General features: G+C 46.2%; 1 protein-coding gene across 2 annotated transcripts in view; it reads right to left on the bottom strand.

Annotated features, from left to right (window-relative positions):
- Nucleotides 1-21,754, bottom strand: part of LOC307214766 (uncharacterized protein) — a 102,651-nt gene that overhangs the window by 14,720 nt on the left and 66,177 nt on the right. The gene's annotated exons all lie outside the window — the stretch shown is intronic.

Here is a 21,754-nt window from a genome sequence, read left to right as displayed (position 1 = left end):
ATAATCAGATAAGGAAAGCTTTATTTACAAAAAAGAAAAAAGAAAAAGAAAATGGTGAAACAAAGTGAAGACAGGAGATGTGTTCTTTCAGGTAGAGGTTAACTTATTTCTTCAGCTAAATGTCTCAGGATTAAACATGGTTCTGCAGGCACAGCTTCCCTCCAATTCACTTGCTGCACTTCAGGGAGATGTTCAGGTTTCCACAATAGGTGGTGAAAGGCTGAACTCTCTTTCTGCTGCTTCTCTCTCATCCCCTCCCTTAGTTATGAGGGGTCTTTCCGTGAGGTACTTTTGACACAGCCCAGCTTCCTTCACAGCGAGGGGCCACTTTTCCTGGGTTCCCCTCAGGTATTTTCCTTTGTATGCCAGACCCAGGGGATCCTCTCAGCCCTTGCCACGGACTTGGGAATCTCCTTTTCCTAGAAGATCTCTCCCCCCCTCCTGACTGGAAGGAGACCCCAGAAGAAGAAGAAGAGAGTCTTCCCACAGCTTCTCCCTCCAGACCCTCAACATGGTCTCCCCATCTCAGCTGTGAGGCTCCTTCCTCTGGCTCCATAGACATTCTCCTCAGAGCGGAGGATCCACTCAGATCAGAGCCACTTCTCCCTCCCTCCAACCCCTCCGACTCTCTCTCCCCCCAAACTGTCTCATGTGGAGACTTGTTCCAAAGTGGCAGAAGGCCAGCAAGAGTCCCATCTGGATGCCTCTAACCACTGAGCCAGCTGGCCATTGAGAGCTGTTAACGGAGAAATCCGAGGGCTCCCTTGGACAAAAACAAAGACACCAACCAGGATAACTTGGAGCAAAACAGCAGCCTGTGGGCTTGGCCTTTATTGGATACTGTCGCGACAGGACTCCCACCTGCAACAAGGTGAAGCAAAGTGGAAGTCCAGAACAAAAGAAGACCCCAACTTTTATTGGTTACTAATCCCCCAAACTACACCCTTAAGACTACATCACAAAAAGGAGGGGTTGAGGGAGGAGTTGGGGAGGTAACCTGAGTGTCCTGTCACCTGGCTGGTTCCCCCTTTCCCCCTCCCCATGAGTATTTTCCAGGTGACAGAGGGGAGTTGGCAGTTTCCTGCCCCCAGAGGGAAGAGCTGATTATTACAGATAGGTAGCCGTGTTGGTCTGCCATAGTCAAAACAAAAAATTCCTTCCAGTAGTGTAGGGGACTTCAGAATACAGACCAGAAATGTAAAACTCCAGGCAGCAATATTTCTTAAAGAGAAGATTTTATTCAATTTGGTTTTTGTCAGACAAAAAGCAAAAAGGGGTGCATTCAGGAAGAAATGAGAGAATGCCCACGAACACCAGGGGCAGACAGTTTTTATACCCTTAGGCAAAGCAAAAGTTCAGCCCCTTGACCCACCCCTTAAACATTCCCCTTTATGCATATTCATTAAAAGCTCAACCAATGAAAATTGGTTTTTGCCTCGTTCAGTTCCAAGCTGCATTATACACTAGGTGGCGCTGCGAGCTTAAAAACTATTTGACCTAATTGCTGTTTCCAGTAAATGCTCTGGCCCCCCTGTTTCTTGTGGTTTTAACAAGTTCAGGCCTAGGTCTGCATTTAGAATCCTGCGGTGGGCAGACATCCTGGGCAAACAGACAGTTTCTCAGAAACAGCTCAACTACTAGCAAAATCCCCTGACCGCATCCTCTTGCAAACTCGCTGTGTTGCAAAAATATTGTTTTTGCAAGCAGGGGCAAGCAGGGGAGAGAGAGAAATGTCTTTTTAGCTTTTAGTTTGCTCTCTAAGATGGCTTTCAGCTTATAAAATGGCTCCAGCCTGGCTCTCCAAAGTGGACCCCTGGTCTTCACTCCTTCAGTAGCACCTTAAAGACCAACTAAGTTAGTTCTAGGTATGAGCTTTCGTGTGCATGCACACTTCTTCAGATACACTGAAACAGAATCCTGGACTGGCAGTGGCTCTGTCGCAGGAACCCCCCCCCCCCCAATCATTCAGTTTGTACAAACTTGACACACACTCACACTCACACACTACATACGCTGCGCTTCTGTTATAAATTTATAGAAAATCAACCATACATCGGATCTACACCGTTCCACTTTTATTTTACTCCATGAAACTGTTTCAGTGTATCTGAAGAAGTGTGCATGCACACGAAAGCTCATACCTAGAACTAACTTAGTTGGTCTTTAAGGTGCTACTGGAAGGAATTTTTTGTTTTGAGCTGATTATTGTCCTTTGTTCCAGTCCATGCTGAATCCACTCCCATATGCAAGTACTTTGTGACATTGATGGTCTTCTGTCTAGGACCATCAGGGTTGGCATAGCAACTGGGCAGGGCTCCTGTGTATGTGCTGGTATGCTCAAGGGATTATGGCTGCCCTGTATCAAACCTTCCCCATTTTCATGGAGTAAAATAAAAGTGGAACGGTGTAGATCCGAGCCACTGCCAGTCCAGGATTCCCCTAGCCAAAGTGGGCCTGCCAAACCAGGCCAGAGATGAGGACACCCTCCAAAAAATGAATTATTTTTCATCTATCATAATCTTAGCCAGCCTCTGTCTGCATCAGGATGTCAAGACCCGGCATGTGGCGGCTGCGAAAGAGGCAAATGCTACGCTAGGGGTCTTTAGCAAAGGAATTGAGCAGAAAACTGCCAGGGCCATGATGCCGTCATCAAACGCTAAGGATGGCAGCTGACAGATTGAGGCTGAATCCTGACATGACAGAAGTACTGTTCTTGGGGGACAGCGGACGGGCAGGTGTGGGGGACTCCCTGGTCCTGAATGTGGTAACTGTGCCCCTGAAGGACCAGGTGCGCAGCCTGGGAGTCAATTTGGACTCACAGCTGTCCATGGAGGTGAAGGTTAATTCTGTGTCCAGGGCAGCTGTCTACCAGCTCCATTTGGTCCGCAGGCTGAGACCCTCCCTGCCCACGGTGTGTCTCGCCAGAGTGGTGCATGCTCTAGTTATCTCCCGCTTGGACTACTGCAATGCACTCTACGTGGGGCTACCTTGGAAGGTGACCCAGAGACTACAACTAATCCAGAATCCAGCAGCTAGACTGGTGACTGGGAGCGGCCGCCGAGACCATATAACACCGGTCTTGAAAGACCTACATTGGCTCCCAGGACATTTCCAAGCACAATTCAAAGTGTTGGTGCTGACCTTTAAAGCCCTCAACAGCCCAGTATACCTGAAGGAGCGTCTCCACTCCCATCGTTCAGCCTGGACACTGAGGTCCTGCTCTGAGGGCCTTCTGGCAGTTACCCCACTGCGAGAAGCAAAGTTATAGAGAAGCAGGCAGAGGGCCTTCTTGGTAGGGACACCCACCCTGTGGAATGCCCTCCCACCTGTTACGGCAAAATCTGGGTGCGAGGCTGCTCTGCCGCCCAGCTCATCGGACTAAGTCCGTGGGTCCCTGCGGAGGAAAATGAGCTCAGCCGGAGACAGGAGCAAACAGCAGAAGATCCAAGTTTTTTGCGCAACAGGTTCAAGGCGAGATTGAACAGTGAGAAAGGGGCGACATAAACTTTTAAAAGTTCCCTCCAAGTCCCAGAATACAGTGCAGAAAACGTCACGAATACATCACAAGAGGTGGGATTACACAGATCAGCACTTCAGGAAGGTGGGTGGGGGTTTACACAGATCATAACTTCAGTAAGATAGGGGTCGCACAGATCAGCACTTCAGGAAGGTAGGGGTTGTATAGATCAGCACTTCAGTAAGGTGGGGAGGGGGTTGCACAGATCAGCACTTCAGGAAGGGAAGGGGAATATGCAGAGCTGGAGATATGCACAGATAAACACTTCCTGGGGATGAGAAGACAATGGTCCCAAATATGCATAGTCTGCCACCTGACATTGCCTGGAGGAAAGGCTGATCAGAGCGATTTGACCGGATTAGGGTCTTAACACCTTGCTTGAGGGATTATGCTGGACAGGGGGGTGTGATGGAGTCCTAGAGAAATTGAGCAAACTGGCACGTTGATTTTCTATGAATTTTATAGATTTTAGTCCCTTTTGACATTGACAATTGGAAATAAATTGATATATTGTAGCGAAGAAGAAGGTGAAGAAGACATGCCTCCCCCCCCCCCTTCCGTATCAGTCCCCCATTCGGAGATAGATTTGCATTAAAGTTCTGTAAGAACTTGCAAATCTTTTCCCCGCACCCTAAATCTCGGTGAAGGTAGGGGTGCCGTGTGAGTGGGAATAGGCCCTAATGGAAAAGGAGGTGGGTTGAGCAGGGCAGCAAAGGAGGGAGCAACACTGACCAATACAATGTACATGCGTGTTATAGAAATGCGCTAACTAATAACTCGGTCCCAGCGCCTGCCAACCTAGCAGTTCGAAAGCACCTCCGGGTGCAAGTAGATAAATAGGGACCGCTTACCAGCGGGAAGGTAAACGGCGTTTCCGTGTGCGGCTCTGGCTTGCCAGAGCAGCGATGTCACGCTGGCCACGTGACCCGGAAGTGTCTCCGGACAGCGCTGGCCCCTGGCCTCTTAAGTGAGATGGGCGCACAACCCCAGAGTCTGTCAAGACTGGCCCGTACGGGCAGGGGTACCTTTACCTCTACCTTTTAATAACTTGGTATCTACCATACCAGATGTGTGGGTTTATGCAAACCTGAAAGGGACTTGCAAATCATGCCTCTTAAGGCCATTTGCAAGTATAGTAGTGCAGATAGCTGGATATAGGATATCGCATAAAAGGACACCTGTTGTATTTTGTTTAATAGTGGTCTATGCTTTACATTTAGCAGGAAGGTCCACTACTGACTGAAAAAAATGCAGTTTGCATTGTCCCCCGCCATTTTTGTGTTCTCAGGTGTCAAAGTAGCTCTTCTGTGGTCTCACAGTAGTGGCAATCCCTGGTGAATCCACTTAGGGCTTTCATATTAACCATGTTGCCTGGCACTCACCACAGCTGGCACAGGTTTGGGCACGTCAGGAGAGAAATATCCTAGCCTTGGCCATTCCATGGGATTTTATTATTATAGGCTCTGGTCTTGCAGTCATGGGAAGTTGCTCACTTGTACATTAAGGACCAAAAAGCTAATTGCAGCCTGGATACACTTGCCCAATTCAAACTGAGTCCAATATGAATTTATCTTGCCCCATGGTTCTTAACTTTTAAAATAAAACCATTCTTAAAGGGCACTCGTCCAAATAAGTCAATTTAACTCTATAAGGGATTATTCCTGCTAAACCAAAGCATATTCACCTTCATGTATCTTAGAAGCTTCTCCTTGGTAAAGTGAGTTTTTAGTACATTTTAAAATGGGTAGGGAAGTTGGCAGAGTGCCAGGTGAAACAACGAAATGTGGTTATAAATTTATCTAATTCTAAACATTGGACTACATAATTGCCTGATCTGTGAAAAAAGCATAAAATGTATGAGGATCCTCCACTGGGGTGTAAGGAATAAGACATTAGACATAAAACACTTACACACAAAAAATAGCCACAAAAATAGCCCCCCCATTTGTGGAAATGACACACTGTCAGACACATTTCAACATTCCTACGTAATAACACCTAATACAAAACAAACTAATTAAATATCAGTTGCATATCTTGAGACAATTGGGATATTTTATGTATGTATCTTGAGGTTCAAAAGTCAGAAAATGTCCTTGTGATTCAACTCCTCCCCTCTTTGTCAGCCCCACTCCCCCGGCAGTCTATATCCTTTGAAAGAGATAGCTGTGGCCACTTTGAAAACTTTGGTGTCTGTTGTTGTGGTGGCGAAGCTTTTCATTGGATCTGTAGTAACACACTTGTAGAAGTGATATCCTGTAAGGGCAGGGTGGACTTAAAAGACACAGTTAAAATAATAAAACACACACACAAACACACACACAATGACCTATGAGGAACCAAAATAAATAAATGCTAAGACACAGAATTTTAAGAAATCTGAAGTAACAATGAAAATAAAATAGTGTTTCTTGATGTGACCATATCGGCTAGAATGTTAATAGCAAAATACTGGGAAATGACTTAATACCAAGAAAAAATGAATGGCAATTTAAAGTTGTGCAAGTACCTTGAACTAGCCAAAATGACAGAATTAATAAGAAATGCTCAGGCAAAAGGTAAACAAATACCATTCCACAAACAATGTTTGGTTGTGCTTCGATTAACTTCATAGACATCATGGAAAAACGGATTAAATAAGTGAAAACAGATTATTTGTAACTCTAAAAGTGTCAAAGCCACAAAGAGATAGAAGTCACTAATATAGTAGGGATTCAGACTTGTTTCATAGAACAGAAAGAAAGTTGCTGTGGGAGAAAAGGGACAAACAGTTTGTTATTGGGGTTCACATATCCTGTTAAAATGCACACAAACAAAGTCTGTGATTTAAATCCCATTGAGGGGTGGAATTCTTTGATATTTACCTGTGAAAAGAGTTTGGCATGTTAAGATTTCAAACACAAATTAAGGGTGATTTCTCTCAATGGTTCCAAGTTTTACATAAACCTCCTCTCCCCCCCTCCCTACAGTTCCCCCTCCTTCCTCTCTCTCTCTTCTTTTCCTATCTTTTTTTTTTTTTTTTTTTTTAGCTGATCTAGTCTCTGTGCATGTGTGGAGTTCATGTCTCAGCAAACCTTTTATACTATTGAAATGTTGCATCTTTTGGCAAAATTAGAATTTGAATAAGGGAAGGGTAAGGAGGAGTAGATTTTAAAAGAGGGTTTGATTTAAAACAAAAAAGAGAAACTCAGCAATTGAAGTATTCACCAACAAAAGCTAGCAATTTCAGCCCAAGCAAAGCGACTGCTTCCTTTATGTACAGGAAAGGGCTAATATCCCTCTGGCCATTCGCGGAACAATGCCACGCCCTTATATATGGGAAAAATGGCCAGAGAGAATTCATAGGATTTTTATTTATTTATTTTTTTAACTTTCTAAGTTATTTCGGCCTTCCCATTTGCAGACAAAATTTTTCCTGCCCCTTTATTTACAGGATTGGTCAAGGCCCATATGTATTTGTATGTGTTTAAACTTTGAATTGACTTTGAAGTCTGATTTTTAAATAGTAGACAAAATGATAAACACTGTAATCACTCAAATGCTTGATATTACCAGTTGTGCTTCAAAACATCACAGCTTCACCTCTCACCTTTTAAAACTAAAGAGCAAAGCTAGGCTGAATTTCAACTCCATCACCACACCAGAATTAAGAATTACCCTGCAATGCCTGCGGACACATGTCCTTCCACACAGCCACAAATTGGGAGAGTTGAAAGGGACCCTGGGGTCATCTAGTCCAACCCTCCAAAATATAGGGTTCACAGCAAGATTTCACAGCAAGATTTGTACTACCAAAGAGACACACACATACTTATGTACACAGGCACTACTAGGGAAGAGAACACACTCAATGCTCCTATCATGTACTAAGGAAGAGGAAAATAAAAGTATCCAGCTTTATACAGAACCTTCTAAAGGAAGAACAGTTTCCTAAGATAAGATAGGAAGAGAATCTGGGAGAGAATATTTTATAAGCATAGGGTTATTTCAGTTGATATACCCACTCAAATAATAGAACCAGTCCTGGATTTGATTTAATGTCTCTGAACTACGATTTTTAAATAATGATACATAGGAAGGTGAGATGTCGGGTACTTTTAGCAAAGAATGTGCCCCCTTCCCTTGTTGAAGGAAGCTCACTCAGGAGTAAATTCACTTGGCACAGAAGTAAGAAAGGGGGGGGGGGATCTGAAAGAGACAGAACCAAGTGGGGGAGGTATTTTCCAATAAGAAGCCAGGAAACCCTGGTTGATCTTAGAGACTGGTATCAGGACTGGACTCTATAGATAGACAATTGTTGTCTATCAAAGCTTCTACCTTTTATGTGCTTCATGAAATAAATATACTGCATTTTAGCTTGAGAGAGCAGTTGTGCTCAACTACGCTTTTGCAGCAGAAACATCTAATTCACATTAGAAACATTCACATTCCAGAAACATTAGAAACATTCACATTCCAAAATAGACTGTAGACTCACAATCTGAAAAGTTGCGGCAAAGCAAGAGGTGGGGTAAACATTTGCACCCTTCATTCGCATTTGGTCTTATTTAAGACTGATAAGGTCCAGCATGGCTTCCTTAGTTTTAAAATTTTGAAGCAAGCTTGCAGTTTAAACTATGCGCGCTTAAGAAAGGTAGTCTGTCAGAGACAGAAGGAACAGACAACACACATAACAGACAACATGTAAACACACATATTCTCATATATGTATTAACACACAACACACATAACAGACAACATGTAAACACACATATTCTCATCCTTTAGTTGGTTATTGCAAGGAGTTGGGCTGCTTCCTTTAGCTTCATTAAGTGAAATTAGTAGGAAGGTGCCACATGGTTTTAAGAGCCTCCTTGCCTCTTCAAACACCACCAGTTAACCAGCCGGCCAACGCAATTCGGGCTTGGCGGAGGCGGTGCTGGCGGGCCAGATTTCAGAACAGAGGTTCTCTAATTTTTGCTTCGATAATAATTTGTGGCCAGGAATCGTCTTCCAATACGTGATGACAAATTGGAGAGGAGGCGCCAACTGTTACGGCAAAATCTGGGTGCGAGGCTGCTCTGCCACCCAGCTCATCGGACTAAGTCCGTGGGTCCCTGCGGAGGAAAATGAGCTCAGCCGGAGACAGGAGCAAACAGCAGAAGATCCAAGTTTATTGCGCAACAGGTTCAAGGCAAGATTGAACCCCAAGAATGGGGTGACATAAACTTTTAAAAGTTCCCTCCAAGTCCCAGAATACAGTGCAGAAAACGTCACGAATACATCACAAGAGGTGGGGTTACACAGATCAGCACTTCAGGAAGGTGGGTGGGGGTTTACACAGATCATCACTTCAGTAAGATAGGGGTCGCACAGATCAGCACTTCAGTAAGGTAGGGAGGGGGTTGCACAGATCAGCACTTCAGTAAGGTAGGGAGGGGGTTGCATAGATCAGCACTTCAGTAAGGTGGGGAGGGGGTTGCACAGATCAGCACTTCAGGAAGGGAGGGGGAATATGCAGAGCTGGAGATATGCACAGATAAACACTTCCCGGGGATGAGAAAACAATGGTCCCAAATATGCATAGTCTGCTACCTGACATTGCCTGGAGGAAAGGCTGATCAGAGCCATTTGACAGGATTAGGGTCTTAACACCTTGCTTGAGGGATTATGCTGGACAGGGGGGTGTGATGGAGTCCTAGAGAAATTGAGCAAACTGGCACGTTGATTTTCTATGAATTTTATAGATTTTAGTCCCTTTTGACATTGACAATTGGAAATAAATTGATATATTGTAGCGAAGAAGAAGGTGAAGAAGACATGCCCCCCCCTTCCGTATCACACCAGATGTCAAAGAGATAAACAACAATCTGACGTTTATAAGACATTTGAAGGCAGCCCTGTTTAGGGAAGTTTTCAATGTTTTATTCTGTTTTTAGTGTTCTGTTTGGGAGCTGCCCAGAGTAGCTGGGGAAACCCAGCCCAGGGCTCCCAAGGCACATTCAGAGCTGAAATTCCTGCAACGCAGGGGGTTGGAATAGAGTGTGGTTAACAGACGTCCCTGTTTCCCGGGGACAGTCCCCAGATTCACGCAACTGTCCCTGGACAAAATCTATCCCTGGAATGTCCCGGGAGGAGGAGCCAACATGGCGACGAAGGTAGCAGCCTAGTTAACCTCATCTGCTTTTAGATTAAGTTTTAAGTAGTTTTAAGTAGTTTTTTTCAAACCCTTTGGGGGTTTATCTCTTAATTCTAATGATTTAGTGGCTGCATTATCTCCTCATTATCTCCTCAACACTGCCTTCGCTTTCCTTAGCGTTTTATTGTTTTATTGTTTTATCACTCGAGCTTCAGCCTTGCTGCCTCGCTGCACCCCCCGCCGTACATTTGGTGCTGTGGAGCTGAGTAATCTCCTGAAACGAGTGAGAGGGGAAGGAAAAGAGGCCTGGCCTGACTCCCCTGTCGTGAAGGGACCCCCGTCACTGGGAAAGGAAAAACTCAAGGTGGGTGATCGGAAACACCGAAAAATGGGGTTGAAACAAGTCTCCACCGAGTCCCGCCAGTATGAGTAAGAGCGTCTTCAGCAAATTAGGCTGATAAGAGGCCCAGCTTGGAGAAACTCCCAGCTTCTATCAGCTTCTATCAGCAAAAGGATACCGAGAGCCGACGGAAGAGCTCTCAAACCTTCCTCCCTTCCTCCCTTTTCCAGCCCCACCAAAGCTGCCTTAATAACTCACGGATAGCATTCCCTCTTGGGGCTGACAGTTCCTCTCCCTCGAAGCTCCGGAGCAACACGCACAAGTGACCTGCATGAAGGTGGCTGCTGGCCTCTGGAACAGATCCTGAGACCCAAGCACCTTATTAAAACCTATACCCTACAACAGAAGAGCCATTTCTTTCCCCTCTTTTTCTTCTCTGTTCAGCAAGGCAGTTCTTAATTCCGCACTTTTAATGCATTAGCGCTTCGGCGTTTTTATTGCTTTTTACCTTCTGGTACCTTTTTACCTTCTGGTACCTATATTTAAGCAGAGAAACATATTGAGACTCAGTGCTCGCTGACGAGCTAAGCAGGAGAAAGCTGCAGATACACCCCTACTCAACCCCCGGCCCTGCAAATTAGGAAGAAACACTTGGGGACAACTGGCTTTCTAATTGGAAGACAACTACCCAACTACCCAACATGGTCCTCACCAGAAAGATATGTAAGGAGTTGGGTATTTTGCCAGATTCGCCACTCAACCCCCCGGGACCTGGAAAGAGACAAAGTAAAATTATAAATTATTTCCCTAAGAGGGAGGAGTGCATGAGTGAACAAATTGAACTAATTACTGCTGAAGTCACTCCTCCCCCCCTTACTCATCTTGACTGGTCACATTACTCCAAAGAGTTTCAACAAAACTCTGGAAACACCAACTTTCCAAGAAGCTTGGCGCAAGAACTAGCCCTAGCGGAGAAACCTGAGGAAAATATTTCTGTCATCAATAATCAGCGGCCACCGGCAGAATTAACAACATTTCATCAAGACCAGACGCCCACTTTTAAGTATACTCAAACTGAACTGAGTGATGGCCTCTTTCAGGCCCACCTCCAAAACATAAATACAGACCTTTCCAACATAAAAAATTATTTGACAATAACAAATGGGTTATTGCTGACCCTTGTGGAAAACCTTATCCCCCAACCAAAAGAGACAACAGCAACTGATGCACCCCAAATGCATAAACCAGAAGGACCTGTGAAGATGAGACAAGCAGTAACAACCAAGAAATTACAAAAAAATAGACCAAAAGCCAGAGAAAAGAAAACTAAGAACATTAAAACAACAAGGAAAATAAAGACAAGTTGACATAAACAATGGCAGAAATTATTTAAACTACTTCCATCGGACTCAAACAAATCTGCTGCACGAGATAAAAAAGAGAAAGGCAAGAAGGGGAAAAAGAAGTCATCGCCACAGCTAATGGCTAAGCAGGTATCTCCGAACCGGAGTTTAGAACTAAATGGGAGGATGGAAGCAACGTCCCAGAGCCCCGATAATAGGTCACTCAGTGAACTTGATATTGGGGGAGAAGCGGTCCCTAACAATGAAGGCAGCAAACCGCTTAGCAAATTGAGAAATGGGGAGGATGCAATGCCCAATCGCGATGACAACACTATACAAGATGGGCAAGCCTTTACTTAGGCAAGATGTTGGAACCTGATCTTAAATCCCCAAAAATTGGTATTTACAAACTTCCCAAAACCAAAGGGCTTTCTTACAGGGAAAGATCGAAGAATGAGCTCCTTGAACATTCTGAATGATATATTGCCAGGAGCAGTAAAGCCAAATGATATTACTTCTGTAGATTACTTGCATCATGATGGCTGTTCTATGAGAGCAATGATCACATTTAGAGACCTGAACCTGGCCAAGTTTATTTACAGATCAAGATATATATTCTTAAAGGCCCAGATACAAATTCTCAGATTTTTTGAAAACAAGGCACCACTGAATCCCCTTCTGGAAGCTAAGCACGCAAACCCCAGTAAGGAGAAACAACCTCCCAAAACCCGGCCTGGTCGCCAGAAACAAGTGCCTCCAAAATTAAAAAGGAAAGATGCTCGCCTGCAAGACCCGCAATTTCAAGCGAACGAGGATGAGGACCTCTTTTCTGTGGAGGAAAATACCTTAATCAGGCAATTTTGCCAATTTCCATCTCTAATACAAACTGAAATATTAGAAAGATTAGACATGCTAAGAATTAAGCTGGCTGGGAGAGATATAAATAAGGAAATCAATGTGGACGCCCATAAAAAGGACCAGACTTCCTTTAATTTGAACTCTATACAAGAACAAAACCCGGCGGCCTGTCGGCCACGTTACCTTCAGACAATGGCTGAGATTAATCTACCTTCAATCAAGGAAGCCCAGCACACCGAAGAGTACACTACACCACCTCCAATAGGGAGAACCATCCCCAAGGTGAACTCACCAGGCTCTTGGGACAAGCTGAGGTACCTAGACGAGGCAGAGTTAGGCCACAATCAGGTCCTGGAAGAACACCTACGGAAAGAGATAACACACTTCAAATGCCCGGTGACCACTAATGTCAGTATTCAACATTTACCAGCCGAAACTATAGAACATTTGGCCAGTTTGCCATGCACGGAGAACAATGGGCCGGCTCATAAAAGAGTAATCCCTAAAAGTTCCTTGGGAAATAATTGACAAAGATCAGACCAGAGGCAAACACCAGCCGGCTCCCTATCTCCGCGGAAATTCGACACCATTAGAAACAAACAGGCTCAATCTTTACCCACAAATCAAGCAAAAGTAGTTCTTTCCCTGAAAGGCGCATCCAACCCACCCCAGAGCCTCAAAATTGTCTCCTGGAATGTTAACGGCTGGGCGACAAAGCAAATGGATCCTGAGGCAATAAATTTTATCTCTTCTTTTGACATTGTGTGCCTCCAAGAGACCTGGTCCCAACAAAGTATCGCTCTCCCAAATTATTGTTCCTTTAGCTCCTGTGCTCGCAAACTAGCTAACAGGGGTTGCCCTCAAGTTGGCCTCGCCTGTCTTATTTCAACCAGCTTATCCCTCACTATCTGCGAGGAACTTAAATCTTCCCCTTACTTTCTCACTATAAAGATCCACCTTCCAAAGACCAAAAGCCCATGGTTGATAACTACAGTATATCTGCCTCCAGCAATTAATGATTCCGACCGTAATGAAAGGTGGTCTGAACTTTCGTCTTGGCTTCATGATCTTCAAACAACTAACCCAGGACTTCCTCAAATCCTCTTAGGCGACTTTAACGCAAGAATAGGTCCCAACGACGATGCTATATTATCTTCCGCAGCACTCCTGGACAATCCCCTGCAGCCCCCCTGGGGAAACAGATGCTCTCTTGATCCCATAACAAATGCGTCGGGGAGGCTGATGGCCCAATTGGCCATCGAAAACGATCTTTGCATCGCAAATGGCAACGTTACTCCCTTGTCCTCACAGCAGTTAACGTGCATCTCTTCCCGGGGAACCAGTGTTGTCGATTACATTCTATTGACGCCGGAGCTATTCTCAATCTCTACAAAAATGGAAGTGGCTGAATATTTTGGTGGTGACCACCTTCCATTGACTTTAATGTTAAACCTAATAGAGCCATTCTCAGTCCCCTCAAACTATAGTTCCACAGCACAAAGCTACCCTGTATATAAAACAAAGAAATGGACAAGCCTCAGCTCCTCTCTTGCCCTGGACATACAAATCACTTGATATACCTACAGTTCTTTCTGACTCAATTCCGCCCGCTGACCAATACCGGAAATTAATTGATGCTTTTTCAACAACTTACATAACCATCACCTCGCCTACCCACCAACGCTTCTTCTCTGAATCACCTTGGTTTGACAAGGAATGCAAAGCCCTAAGAAGGCGAATTAGGGAAATGGTCAGAATCATCAAATTTTCCAACAACCCCCAAGCCCGTGCAGAGCTTTTAGATACTAAAAGGGCATACAGAAACATGATTCATTGCAAGAAACAGCAACACATCTTTGAGGCTTGGTCCACTCTTCGCTCGGCTGTAGAGAGGCATGACTCCCGCTCCTTTTGGCGCTTAGTTAGGCCTTCGGCACCACCCAATTCAGCTATCCTGATTTCCGCTGATGAATGGATCGCCTATTATTCAGCCAGTTTCGCTTCTCCAAATCATCTTACAGATCACCTTCAATCCCCGTTGGACCTCTGTTCCTGTTCTCTCAGTTCCACCTCCTCAGTAAATTTCACCTCAACCCTCATCTTCAACATCATAATGTCCATGCGAAGGAATAAGGCCCCCGGCCCAGTCATGGTCCCGTTGGACCTTTTCCTGACTGATCCTCTTTGGTGGAGTGAACAGCTGACTCCTGTATTCACCGCTATCTCCTCCGCCTTAGACATCCCCGACTCCTGGAGAGAAGCTACAATAGTTCCGATTTTCAAAGGCGGCCAGCCAAACATCCCTAGGAATTATCGACCCATCAGCTTACTATCTATTCCGGGGAAAATATTTGCCGCTGTCTTACTGGAAGAACTTCTTTCATGGGTCCATGAGAGAAACATTCTACCGCCAGAACAGATTGGCTTCCGGAAGTCAGCATCAACCATGGACCACTGTCTAACTCTTTATCACCTTGCCAGTAAATACACTGCACCAAGGCAAGGCCACCTGTTTGCCGCTTTCATGGACCTGGAGGCCGCCTTTGATTCCATTCCTAGGCAGAGATTATGGTCCAAACTTGCCCATCTGGGAATTGATCCGCACCTCCTCTCCCTAATTATTTCCCTTTATTCAAACACCACAGCTCGCGTTTGAATTGGTCCCAACGGCTCCCTTACCACTCCATTCCCAACGGCCAGGGGCGTCCGACAAGGTTGTCTCTTGGCCCCTTTACTGTTTAATCTTTATCTTCATGATGCCCTTTCCCCTTTGAAGCTAGCAACTAAGTACCCTCCTCACTTAGCAGGCCACCCCGTTGCTTCCCTTTTCTATGCGGATGATGCCGTCATCTTATCCAGAATAGCTGCGGACCTAGCAAATGCAGTTAATGCATTTATCGCCTATTGTAAGGCGGAAGCTCTTAATATTAATTATAAAAAATCGAAAGTTCTCCACTTCACTCGTTCCCGCAAACTCAAGCTGGAGCCGCTTAAGATCACAGGTGGCTACTTAGAAAAGGTAAAAGCCTTTAAATATCTAGGCTTAATATTTACTTATAATCTCTCCTGGACCACCCATCTACAATCTGCCTCTCTTGCTGCAACCACGACCTCTAATGCCATTGTCCGATTTTATCACCAGAAGGGCGGCAAATACCTTCCAGCAGCAATTCAAATATTTAATGCCAAAGTTGTCCCTAAATTATTATATGGCTGCGAAGTATGGACTACAGCAAGATCAGGTAACTTGGATCGCCCACTTCACATGTTTCTGAGATCTCTTTCCGGCGTCCCGAGATGTGTCTCAGGTGCAGCCCTACGACTTGAATTCGCCCAGCCCTCAATTGTAAAACGAGCATGGAGTCGAGCCATTTCCTATAGCTCCCACCTACTAGCATCGGATGCTCGAATTAGAGGTGGTTTCTCCAATTTGATCCTAAGAGATATTCATAATTCTCCTTGGAAAACTACAATTAATCTCAAATTCTGCTCTCTTCTCAATTTGAACCGTAAAACTGTTTTTAACTTAGAGTGTATTAGCCCGGCGGCCCTACCTCCAATCAAAAAGAAGCTACAGCAACTTGACTTCTCTAACACAGCTTCCCATGCAAGAGGGCCGTGTTCAGGCTTAGCCCTAGCTATTCCACCCCCTGAAGGGATCCCTCTATACTGCTTCACAATTCCTTCGGAGGCTAAGCGAAGGGCCTTTACCTGTGCCTGTCTCAACTGCTTTCCTACAGCAGTTCTGTCGGGTCGTTACTCCAGAGTTCCCATCGCAAATAGAACATGCTCCTGCAATGACACGGCTCTGGAGACTATGGAACATGTAATGCTCTTCTGTCCCAACTGGACAGATGAAAGATCTCGGTTTCTAACTCCTCTCGTGAACAAGTTTCATCTCCCAATCCAGCCCTGGATAGTGTCCCTTCTTCTGCAGGATTCTGACTGTTGGATTACCGAGATGACAGCTAATTTCCTGCTTAGTGTGATGAAGAGGAAAGCGGCACCAACTCCTTCTTTAACACCACAGATGTAGTCGATATGCCGCACAATCGAACGTGTTTTTGTATTCTGTCACTCGATGTTTTAAATCCCCCGTTACTTTTGTTATCCTCATTTTCTCAAAGTATTCCCCCAGGACGACATCCACTTTTATCTCCCCACCCCCATTTTATGTTGTTATTTCTATGTATATTATGCTATGGCTGTATGGCTAATGCAATAAAATCGATTGAATGTCCCAGGATTTATGTTTTAAGTGTTGTAGATTTATTAGTAGGGAATGAATGTTGTGTGATTGGTTCAGCAGCACAAGACACATCATATGGGGACTTCCAGTGAGGCAAAATGGCGGGTGCCACTGCCGAGGGGGAGCCGAGGACCCCCAGGAGGTCAACTGGGGGAACCGCTGCTCCCCCCATGACCCAAATCAAGCCGGGAGCAAGAGAACCCGGCCAGCAGTCCGACTGCCCAGCGGCGCTCCAGGGCCAGGAAAACGCCGGAGCCAAGGCAGGGAGAAGGAGGAGAGGAGAAGGAGAAGGAAGAGAGAGAAAGAGGAAGGAGAAAAAAGAGGGGAGCCCCAACCTTGCCATGCCACAGCCGCCACCTCCAAGGACAGGTAGGAGCGCACCAGGAGGGCAAGGACACGTGGAGGAGGCCAGTCCAGACCCGAGGCTACCCCACGGCAGCTAGCATTACAAGAGAGCAGGCCAGGGCCCAGAGGAAGGCCGTGTGACAGAGGAGATCACAGAAGAGAAGACACTACTTCTGGGGGGGAAATTAAAATAACTTTTAAAAAATAACTCCCCCCCTCTTTTCAAAAGAAAAAAGAAAAAAAGAAGTGTCCCCGGATTCTTTGAAAAAAATCTGGTAACCTTAGACCACAGAACCCTGGGGCTCCCTTTCAACTCTACTATCCCCTCCATCCGCCCCAGAGCCTCGGCTTCTATTGCATTTGCTCAGTGGAGCAGAGGGCCAGAATGGATAGCCCACAACTGTCCTGTTCAAAGTGGGACAGGCTGGATCCCAGCAGCCGATCCCAGCTTCTGTTTGGATCCCAGAATGTCCCGTTGAAGGCGGCCACCTCTGCACGAGTCAGCAGGGTCATGCCCAAGCCCGCTGGATGAGGGCCAGAGTGGCTCCAGTCTAGGCCTGTGGGACAACCCTCTCATGAGTCTGTGATTCTGGCATAAGGGAACCAAGAGGGGCCTCAGGCCTTCGTAGTGCCTAGTAACCCACATACTTTGGCACAGTTTTTCAATGCTTTTAGACATTTTATAGGCAATATAGGCCCGCAGGCCAGGTGGCAGCGGCACCTCTTGCGCTCACCCAAGAATGCATCCCGGATACGCCACCTAACGTTGTGGACCGCCCTGGTACCTCCGCGGCCACCGCAGCAGTGCTGAGAGCGGCCAATGATTCAACAGTGAGTCCTGTGTCCAAGATGGGTTAGGGTAGCCTCCTGTGCCCTGCAACCCGCAGGCCTAGTCAGTGTTTCCTCTGCTTTGGAAACCTTTTACCAACAATTCAGGCCCATGGTCACTACGGCCTCTTCCGAAATAGTGAGGAGCTCCTTTGCACTTTGGCCTCCTTATTTAGGGTTCCACATTTGGGTAGCAATCCATTTATGCATCCTCACACATAATTACAGTCTACGTGTCCGTGGGTTTCCAATGACAGATCCTCGGGAGGTAGGGCTCATGCTTACAATTATAACCTTTCTGCCTCTCAGTATACCCCAGACTTTCCCAGTATTCCACAGGGAATGCTGTGGAAGGGAGAAAGAAGTCTAAGTAAGAAGAAGCATTCGGCCAAGAAGAGCAAAAGAAGTAAGCCTTCTGATGCCGAGGACGATTCAGAAAAGCTTCCTGCTGCCCACCACCTGCTGCGTTCCGAGCGACCAGAATTACTGGATGGAGCATATGGGTCCCTATGTGGAAAAAGGAAAGTTGGAAAATTTGAAGCTAAGCGAGTCCCTCACCATGAGGTTTGCTGGGACACGTACAACACGGGTGTGTGCCAGGGGCCAAATTGTAAGTATGCGCATGAATGTGAGAAGTGCCTAGGTAACCACCCAGCGTCTTCATGTTTGAAAGGTAAACAGCCCACCAGGGGTCTTGAAAAGCTCACAGACCCGCCAAAAAGAACAGCCACAAACTGGTATGAATTTGGCCCTTGACTGGGATGTTCTCTTCTGTTGAGCCCTCACCTCTTAGAACCCTTCTCGATAGATACCCTAAAAATAGAGGCAGCAAAGAGTTTCTCTTATGGCCTCAGGATCCTCATTTCATTACCCCCTAACTCGGGGAACCCCCCCCCCCAAACCAAAGAATCAGTTCGGGAAGTGTCCCGTCTAAACAATTATCGCACTCCTAGAGTGGCAAACCTGTCCCGGACCTTTGACCTTTAGTGCTTAGAAATAAACATCTACTTCTCTAACAAATTTACCCCTGGGGTTAACAAGGGCATCACGGATGCACAGGTGCAGCGAATTGCCACAGCCATTCCGGGAGCACCTTTGGAGCCTTGGGAACATGATGTCCTGAAGGGAGTATTAGCTTCAGGAGCCCCGCCCACGCTTAGATCTTTTAAAAGGGCTTGGGTGGACTTTATGGAGTTCCAAGGCAAACTTATAAAATAATAATAATAAAATATGATAATGATAATAATAATGATGACAATAATAATAATAGTAAAAAAAAAAACAAAACAAAAAAAAAAAAACCAAAAACCTACGCTTGACACACCTCAAGGTAAATTAAAAAATCCTAAGCTTGACACGCCTCCTACCAAGGCTGAATCTCTGCAATACTTGATACATTGGAGGGTGCTGAGTCGTGCAGCAAAGACTCTTAAACATCCAGTAGGCGGCAATCTCCTTTTTCTGTAAGGTTGTTTAATCCAGAGACCCTGGTGTGGCCTTCTTAGTGTGAAGGGCACTGTGGGGCTGGCGCAGGCCGCAGCCTCCTAAAAGTGATGGTAGAAGGCCCTTAACTTATGACATTCTATGCTAATTCATAAATAAATAAATAAATGTAAAATAATAATAATAATAATAATAAACCATAAAAAAAAACAAGAAGGAAGAAAATTAAGAAGTATCTGTTGGTCCGAGGACAAGGCCCAGTTATTTACAGCTGCATACTCCATTGCCTTTGGCGCTATGCGCAGTGGCGAAGTGGTTTGTAAGGGCCAACCAGATTCCATTGCCCGAGGTAGTTTGAGAGACCTGACCTTGTTCAGATCCAATTTAGTCCTGCATGTCCAATGTTCCAAAACCGATCAGCAGTAAAGGACACTAAACAATTCATGTACATGGGACCAACCGTCTCAGGTCCATTCCTCGAACATTGGGATGGCTCCGGCCTTGCACGGCATCAGTCCATGCACGTTATGCGAAGGGCGATTGCTGCCTGAGGTTTACCCTCAGCTAAATTCACGGTTAACTCCTTTCGGATTGGGGCCGCCACCACAGCAGTGCATTTGGGACTCTCATCTGAAAGGATGAAGGACTTGGGGGCAGTGGAAGTCTGATGCATTAAGGGAAGTCTGATGCATATAAAGGATATATTCATAAGACCTTGTGATTGTTCACAGTATACCTGACCTGGCTTTGTTACCTTCTTTTGCTTTCAGGTGACGTTGTGATGCATATTTGGAGTATAGGCCCTGCACCGTCCACTGGGATATAAACCATGCCGCTAATGGGGACCTAGGGTGCAGGAGCTACGAGGGCGCGCATCTGGATAATCGGGCACAGCATGGTGCATTGGGCCAGGGTCCGCGCCATCAATTCCGGTCTCGGGCCGCACCTTAGCTACATAAATATATCTTGGATCTCTCGAAGGAGAATGCGCTGGGCCAAAAAATGTTGCCCGCTATTAGGGCCAGAGAGGCGGCGGAGGGGCCCCCAGATGCTTTAGTTATCCAATTAGGCGAAAAGTGTTAGCTTACAGAAAGGCAGTCGACTTGATGTGGCATATCTTTAGTGACTTGGAGGAACTTAAGGCCTCTTACCCAAACGTCACTACTAGTTTATTTGGGGCCTCGTGGATGGAGAGGCGGGTTTGGAGAGATTGCAGGTGCCCGATAGCCATAAACAGGGCTAGGAAAGCCTGGCATTGGGCGGTGGTGCGTAGAGTGGCAGCCCTGGGTGGGAGTGGCATTGAGGGCCCACCCATTGCCATGGTCATCCAGCTGAGCGAGAACGACTTGGCGTATAGGAAAGGGGTGGACTTGATATGGAACATTATCAATGACTTGGAATTGTTGAGGGCATCCCATGAAAACATTACAATAATCTGGTCATCTTTGCTGGAAAGGCGATGTTGGAAAGGGATGCAGAAAAACCAGTGGCTGTGAACAAAGCTAGGAGGATTGTGGAGCGCACGGTGGCTCGTAGAGTGGCCGCATGGGGCGGTCGGGTCATTCAGCACCCATGCATACGGTTTGACAAGGAAATGCTTTATCACTGGGATGGCGTGCATACGGTTTGACAAGGAAATGCTTTATCACTGGGATGGCGTGCATCTATCTGATGCTGGCAATGTTATTTGGTTGGCAGATAATTTTCAAGGCGTTAGGGATTGGTTACAGGTCTGAGGGTATTGGCGGCGAGCCGGCTTGTGGCTCGGTGGCGGTAGGCATTGGCCGGGGTATTATCATGCAGATGAGGTTGGGGGGGAGGAACGCCATCACCTCCCCCAATGCTTGAAGGGTAGTTCGTTAAAGGACTCCGAGGGGCGACGCCTCGTCCGAAACCTACGGAGGCTAGGGCCTAAAGCGCCCCCCCGAGCGGTAACCCCTTGGGGAGCGCCTAGGGATATGCATCTCGGGTGGCTCCCCCTGTTGGTGTTTAACCCTTCCCGGTCAGACCGGATAGTCGGTTAGGGCCAATGCCTAAAGCCAATACCCTTCTTTCCTGTAATCAATAAAGTTGTGGCCATTTTTCGCCCATTAACCTAAAACTCTGTGTCCGTTGTCTTCATTTATTCCACCTGTGGGGGGGAGGGAATAGCCACACAATGTCCCGTTGAAGGCGGCCACCTCTGCACGAGTCAGCAGGGTCATGCCCAAGCCCGCTGGATGAGGGCCAGAGTGGCTCCAGTCTAGGCCTGTGGGACAACCCTCTCATGAGTCTGTGATTCTGGGGAAATTCTATGCCCCCCCCCCCCAAGGAGCCCTGACCTTTGTCACATTTGCTCAGTGGAGCAGAAGGCCAGAATGAGGCCTCATCCATGCCAGGCACTCGGCTCCTGCTGCAGTGATCATTAACACCCAGGTTACATACGCTTCAGGTTACAGACTCCACTAACCCAGAAATAGTGCTTCAGGTTAAGAACTTTGCTTCAGGATGAGAACAGAAATCGTGCTCCGACGGTGCAGCAGCAACAGGAGGCCCCATTAGCTAAAGCGGTGCTTCAGGTTAAGAACAGTTTCAGGTTAAGAACGGACCTCCGGAATGAATTAAGTACTTAACCTGAGGTACCACTGTATCTGTATTTTTCTTACCTTCAATTCTAATTCTTTAGACACGCATATTGTATGAATTCTTGAACTGCTTTCGTATACATCAGAAT

The sequence above is a fragment of the Podarcis cretensis genome, assembly GCF_951804945.1.
Source record: "Podarcis cretensis genome assembly, chromosome: 4".
Taxonomy (NCBI): Eukaryota; Metazoa; Chordata; class Lepidosauria; order Squamata; family Lacertidae; genus Podarcis; species Podarcis cretensis.
Note: the sequence above shows the minus strand (reverse complement) of the source record. Positions and strands in the feature narration are given on the sequence as shown.